Source organism: Branchiostoma floridae, unplaced genomic scaffold (assembly GCF_000003815.2).
Source record: "Branchiostoma floridae strain S238N-H82 unplaced genomic scaffold, Bfl_VNyyK Sc7u5tJ_1593, whole genome shotgun sequence".
NCBI lineage: Eukaryota > Metazoa > Chordata > Leptocardii > Amphioxiformes > Branchiostomatidae > Branchiostoma > Branchiostoma floridae.
This window is the reverse complement of record NW_023365785.1, coordinates 138,575-146,082: the sequence shown is the minus strand read 5'-3', so window position 1 is coordinate 146,082 and position 7,508 is coordinate 138,575. Positions and strand designations below refer to the sequence as shown.

Here is a 7,508-nt window from a genome sequence, read left to right as displayed (position 1 = left end):
AAACAGGACCAACAGGTACAGATAGAAGAGAGTCATGTCATATTTGATTGAGGCAATCAGATTTACTTTATTCAACCCCTTTTTGCCCACTAGGATATCTGGATAAAAATGTTGATATATTATACTTTGTTCAGTTTTGTTTGACTTTCAGAATCAGGTCAGGTAATCTGACCCATCCTCCACACACATGTATACACATAAGCTCACAAACACAATACAGATAACATGGATAAAGTGAATCAATGATGACAATAGGCCAATCCACCAATATCTTTGAAATAAAACAAAATGATTCCGCCCAATCAGAGTCTATGATATGAAAATGCATGAATGACAGGCTCTTTTATTAACAAGTCAACTTTTTCTTTATTTCACACCAACATTTCGGTAAACGTCTAAACGCCTGTCACCTTCCTCAAGACAATCCTGCCTAGTTCACATCGTACTGTAGCTATATACACAAATGTAGGTCTAGCTGCTTACAGATTCGGTCCCAAACTTTTACATATATACAGTGATTGCAAATGTACAGATTCAAGGATGTATATTTTTCAGGCATCATCGAAATATGAACCTATATTTAGGACACACTGCACACAAAAGAAATTTGAAACAATAGAGTTATCAGGTGTAGTTTAGTTTTGATCAGTTTTTTTTTTAATTGCATATCAAACTGTCGAAAAATACAGGTATATGCTGTACTCCAAATGGAGAAGCAAACTCACATAACACATAGTATTAGCAGACTTATTGTGCTACATATAAATACAAAATACATGTACATTGTACATTCACGACAAGTATATGCTTTAGTCAGGAGACTTATTCGGAAACATTCTACAATTCATCAGGACACCGTATTTTCAACCAATCTACCTGACAATGTCATATTTTTCTATATGCCATGTAGTCTTCAGTCAGACCAAGGATGTTGACTCTATACAAACGGACAGCAGTGATTCATGATGAGCTTCATCTTCTGCTGTGGAATCAGCTTCCCTACTTCTGCCAGTTCACATTTCCAGACATCAATGAACTGAAAAAAAAAATAAAAAAATGTTCTCAGTGATTGTCAAACATGTAACACCCATGGAGATGTCAAGACCATTTACCTTGTTCTCATACTTGTAAATTATGTGATGAACCAATAAAATACATGTACCTTACCTAACCCCTCTCTAGACCACAAAAAATATTAACTGTTTGGTACTTTAGCTGGTGTCTAACTAGATCAAGGAACCATATAAATTTCACCTGTATGGTACCTTACTGGGTATCCAGACCAACAATGCATACATTACCTGTATGGTACTTACCGGGTATCAAGACCAACAAGCCATGCACGTCTTACCTGTACAGTACTTACATGTACCGTATATACAGACCAACAAGCCATACCTTTACAATACTTACTTGGTATGCAGACCAGCAAGCCATAGATTATTCATACCTGTACATGTACTGACCTGATATACAGACCAGCAAGCCATCCATATGTTACCTGTATAGTACTAACGTGGTATACAGACCAGCAAGCCATCCTTATATAGTCACTGTGTTAGTGTATAGTACTAACCTGGTATAACTATAAGGACCAGCAAGCCATCCATATGTGTAGTACTAACCTGGTATAAGGACCAGCAAGCCATCCATATGTGTAGTACTAACCTGGTATACAGACCAGCAAGCAAGTCATATGTGTAGTACTGACCTGGTATACAGACCAGCAAGCAAGTCATATGTGTAGTACTGACCTGGTATACAGACAAGCAAGCCATCCATATGTGTAGTACTAACCTGGTATAAGGACCAGCAAGCCATCCATATGTGTAGTACTGACCTGGACGTGGTATACAGACCAGCAAGCCATCAATATGTGTAGTACTAACCAGTGGTATACAGACCAGCAAGCCATCCACATGCGTAGTACTGACCTGGTATACAGAACAGCAAGCCATCTATATGCGTATACGTAGTACTGACCTGGTATAAGGACCAGCAAGCCATCCATATGTGTAGTACTGACCTGGTATACAGACCAGCAAGCCATCCATATGTGTAGTACTGACCTGGTATAAGGACCAGCAAGCCATCCATATGTGTAGTACTAACCTGGTATACAGACCAGCAAGCCATCCATATGTGTAGTACTGACCTCTGATATTATTAACAGACCAGCAAGCCATCCATATGTTACCTGTATAGTACTGACCTGGTATACAGATCATCAAGCCATTTGTATGTTACCTGTACAGTACTGACCTGGTATACAGACCAGCAAGCCATCCATATGTTACCTGTACTACTTGCTGGTCTGTATACGAGGTCAGTGCTAGTACTATACAGTACAGTATAGTACTAGTACTGACCTCGTATACAGATCATCAAGCCATTCATATGTTACCTACACAGTACTGACCAAGTATACAGATCATCGAGCTATGCAAATATAATTTAAAAAATGTTAGGCCCCACCTCCAACAGTCTCCAACAATCTGTTGTTAGACGCTCACATCAATTATGTATATGTACATTACTGGTTAGACACCTCAGACAATTCCAGCCATTGCCTGACAATATTAAGTCTATAACTTATGTTATAAGGTGCTGGTTCATCCGCATGCTTCCTTCAGTCAGTATTGACCATGATTAACTAGTAGAATCACTGTTTTGGATTACTGTCACTCAGAGTTTTGGATACAACCATTAGAGGGACCCATGCAGTATAGCTGGCAGCTGTCTACAGGTGCACATATCAACGTCTACAGATGCAATTCTAGAGATAAACACAAATACAATTGAAGCTGAAGTGACCTTTTCTCTCAGACAGGAGGAGGTGCTGCCCACTTCATTGAAAGGTATAAGATAGTTAACAACCATGTCAATATTGAAGTTCTTTAGTTTGTTTAGGTACAGGAACAGGTCCAGGCCATTACCTCGTCAATTTTACAGGTACAGTTCAGACTATACAAGTACAGGTATTTAGGTCCACAGCCCTACAGGAAAGTTACAGCTATGACTGTTCTGACACTGCTCCAACATTGCTTCTAACTGCAAGCAATCATAGAATCAATCAAAATTGCTGCATCATACAAAAGTCACAGAAAGTACAGTTACTCCTTGTGTGGATAAAGTATACAATACCCATCTATACATCAACATGGCCTTACTTCAGTCCCTAGAGGTGGCCTACAATAGCCTTGCATTTAACGACACCATTAAAAAAATATAAAAAAGAAAGATGGAAGCAGCAAGGAGGTTAACCTTCTTGGAAGCAGTTATTGTGTGGTACTGTGAGCAGAAAAGTGTAGCGATGAGCAGAAAAGTGTAGCGATGACACTAAAGAAGAAGAAGACTGTGAGTTATACTTCAGTACGTAAACAAACTGGCAAATACAAAGACTGTCTGGCACACTAATGTGTTACATTGCTTTGAGCCTATAATTAATGTTGCTAATGACACTGACATTGATCCATAATTCTAGGTTTGAAATATTCCACTGTTGGAAGAAGATGTAAAACACACTGTACAGAATGTCTTGCAAGTTTGAGGACACTGATCAAGGACGTTGAATAAAATAATGAAGCCTGGGAATTGTTGTACTTTGGCCCTCTGTTTTGGCACTCCCTACCAATATTTGATACAAAATGATCCAGATTGAACAGGATTAAATAAGTATTACCAGTTATTAGCTAGCAAATATAGAAGGGGGAAAAATCACACAAGTAGCCTAAGAGTAACAGAGTAGGATTGCCTGAGGCTGGAGGGTTGGGATGGAGAGTGATGCAGAGTTCACAGTGCTGACAGTGTTTCATTTATTTCATATCCAGCACAGAAAACACAAGTTTCAACGCAAAGTTTCAAAATACTCCTGACAAGAAGTGTCCTCTAACAAAATTGTACCAACAGCAATTCCAATGTTTGAATCCAGTATTTGAATTTTTGACCAGGCACATGTGAACTGCATTTTATGGAGGCCCTTGTGATACAGCAGAACCTCATATGCATGTGATAGACTTTACGAAAGTCGCTCTACTTTTGTCGTATCAATAAAGATTGTTGTGATAGTGCAACTTATCACCCGGTCTCATTTACAGTATTGAATGTTATCGCAACCCAGGTATATGCCATATATTACAATACTACTATAACATCTCATAGATAGATGGAGCAATTAGAACTGATTTGGTGCATATCATCATGTTGTATGATACCATATCATTATATGTACAGCCATGCACAGCAGTGGGTACAGGTACAGAAAATCCAAGTACATGTTGTTATCAATATTGGGTAGGCCTAGCTATATCTTTGGAGCCGAGGAGCTTACGATTGGTAGGGCAGGCATAAGCAAATAGCAAGGGTCTAGAGTAGCTGCCAAGCAGCACTTATTCAGGCAACAAATACAAGAATTGCCCCATGCAGGTGCAGCCATTGGACTGTATTTTTGCAACCAATCATACACCTACTCTGTGTGGTGGGTTCTTTAACATGAATGAGGTGTGGCCCTTTTTAAACACTGGGGCCCCATTTAACATTGAATTCTTATCAGAGGGATGTACTAATTATATTATTGGAGTACTTAACAACATTTACATGTAGATACCCATTTCCACCTATGTGAAGTGAGGAAAGTAATCATTATGTCAAATGCCTTTCCCAAGGGCACAACATCAGTGGCATGTCAGGGGATTAAAACCAAGGACCTCTGGGTTCTGGGTCACCAATGACACCACAGTCAGGGTGACACCATGGTTCAAGTACAGAGGATCAGGTCCAGGTCCAGACCTATATATATAGCAGTACATCATATTTTGGACAGCAAGGCATGTGTACTGTAGAGGTCTCTGTGTGCAAGTTGCCATCTGCATCATGTGTATCAAACTGTATGTTCAATCTGTACACTTCCCCCTTTTCTCCTTTGGCATAGCTGCTGTTTAATAATTAAACTCAAACTGTTTCCTCTAAAACTTGAATAAGATCAATAATCAGACCCGAGTAACTCAGTGATCATCTCTTTCCTGTCAATTTTTCCTGCCCAATGCAACAAGAAATGCCTGTTTTGTGCCAGTCCCTGTACATTTACCCTCACCTAAGCACGCAAAACGGAAAGGGTACTGTTTTCAACTGGCGATTGATTTTGGTAATGGCGCAGTCATATTTGTTGTAGGCCGTTGTACAATTTCAATTCCGTAGATTTCAATTGGAACAGTCATGGTGCCCAAACGACTCATCCAGAGGTCAAGGGATATATAGGTGAGGTGAGGTGAGGTGAGAATTTTCATGCAGGCTATGATGGAACCAACTAGGGCTGGGTACCGGTACAGAAAATTCAGGTCCAGGTCCGGTTCAGGTCCAGAGGATTAGGTCCAGGTCCGGACCTCAACCTGGACCTAATTCAGTATGACTCATACCAATGGTACATTTTACAACAAAGAAATCTGTTTGGTGGAGTATTAGACTTATGCTGGCGTTTTAAAATCCTAGAACGCTAACTGCACCTGTGCGATTGGCTGTAAAACGTACTAGAAATTACTATATAAACTCTACTCTACTTCACTCTTCTTATTTCCTTCCACCTGCAAGCGCCAAAACGTGTGAATGCCTGATAAAATGATGGATTAATTCTCCAATCGGTCCAACATCCGGTCCACCTAATTTTTTCAGGTCCGGTTTTGCTGGACTGGTCCAATAAGAAAAACCGGTTTTGTACCGGTACGCTGTACCGATACCCAGCCCCAGAACCAACAGTTGACACGGATCTAAGACATCCTTTTTGGTAGCAAGATAGCAGCATTTTTCACAGCAATCCCTATCTATTTCTGAACTATCATGTGTCAAGAAAGGACCATTTTGAGTGCACAGTCAGCATCTTGTAGTCTTCTTTTTGTTTCATTTCATAGAAATGGGAGTGGGTACCCAGTGGATACTGAAATTAGCCCATAGTTTATTGCCTTGTCCAGATACAAATTGTGTACTATACACATTGATATCAAATTTCAACTAGTTAGATCCGCTGAGCTCCAAGTATGTTCGTATGTTCATTCCCACGTGCAGCTTTGCTAGAGAATTGTGAAACAAATCTTACTGTGTGACTTGCAGAACCAACACCCCACCACTAGGCAAAACACTGTGATTATGATTATATAATATGAAACTAAAAGTCACTTGGGAAAGTGTAGCCTCAATACCATCCGGGTAATAATTTGCTTCTAATAAAAATAAATAATTGTGTTTGCTTCTGCTACCTGTCTGGAGACCTGCAGCTTTTTTTTTTGCAAACCTTTTGGTGGTGACATCAGTCAATGAGAAAATTAAGGAATGGGTTCTGGAGTGCTCGGTCGAACAGGCGTTTCAACACCAGCGGACGGAGAGCGTTTTTGGTGTTGGAACGCCTGTTCCCAACGAGTGCTTGAACCCATTCCTTAATTTGCTCCTGTGTAGGGACCAGTCAGGGCCCTATTCCTAAATTTGGACGATTCCAGATGTTTGAGAGATGTCAAGGTTCTATAGACGGAATAACAGAGAAGTGACCGTATATAGTGTATCACAAACGTCAGAGCAAACTACTATCCAGACAGTACCCGAGCTAGGGAAAGTGTGCATTATTTGGGACATATTACAATTTTTACGGAGTGCCCCACTGTAAAAATCTGGTACAAAGAAAACGGCCAACTTCGCTCCTTGCTATGGTGGCCATTTAGTTACTAGGGGGAGGATCATTGCATGCACCTGACTCAATAAGCCCTATAAGAAGGGGAGGGTACTACTACTAGTACCTGCCAAAGTATTGAGTAGCCTGATCCTGCCTTAAGCCTAGCCCATCTTTTCCTAGATCCTGGAACCCCCTGTAATACACTACTAGTACTTTCCAGGTTTTAGATTTTATGTTGTCATATACTCATATGTATTGAAACTGGGAAAATATCTCAGAATCTGAACTATAGAAGCAAATATCTAAATCCAGTGCCTTAATTAACAGGCCTACAAAATCACACAATATATATTGAAGCATGCAATTGCTAGATGCAGTTCCAGTCAAATTAATAATAATAATAAAAAAATGCCTTACCTTATATCTGGTCCCACAGTAGAACATTTTAGCCATACTATTAATGACATTTACATGTATGGTGCCTTACTGGTATACTTGACATTTGGACTAAAGAGCTAGATGTAAAATACTGTTGGTCTTTCCAGGGAAGTCCGTTAGACTGACGATCAAGTATAAATTATGCCACTCTTGGTATGGACGCCAGGCTATAGAGCTACTAGTACTACTCATTATACTACTGACTATTACCAAGGAGGTTGAAAGAGGGGACCCCTTTATTTTTTCAACCTCCTTGCTATTACTAGTATATCGATAACATCATCTGTTTCCCGACCCCAAGTTCACGTCAATCTAATCATCAAATTGAAAACCAAAGCCTCAGGATTAACGTTACAAGACCTACCTGTTGAACTGGTTTCCGTGGAATATGCTTGAAAGTTGGAAGAGAGTTTCC

General features: G+C 39.9%; 1 long non-coding RNA gene across 1 annotated transcript; it reads right to left on the bottom strand.

Annotated features, from left to right (window-relative positions):
* Positions 1-346: 346 nt before the first annotated feature.
* Positions 347-7,507, bottom strand: LOC118408489. Its single transcript, XR_004830307.1, has 2 exons — positions 7,458-7,507; positions 347-1,036 (listed from the first exon to the last, which is right to left on the bottom strand). It is a non-coding gene; the product is annotated as an uncharacterized LOC118408489 (long non-coding RNA).
* Position 7,508: the final 1 nt, after the last annotated feature.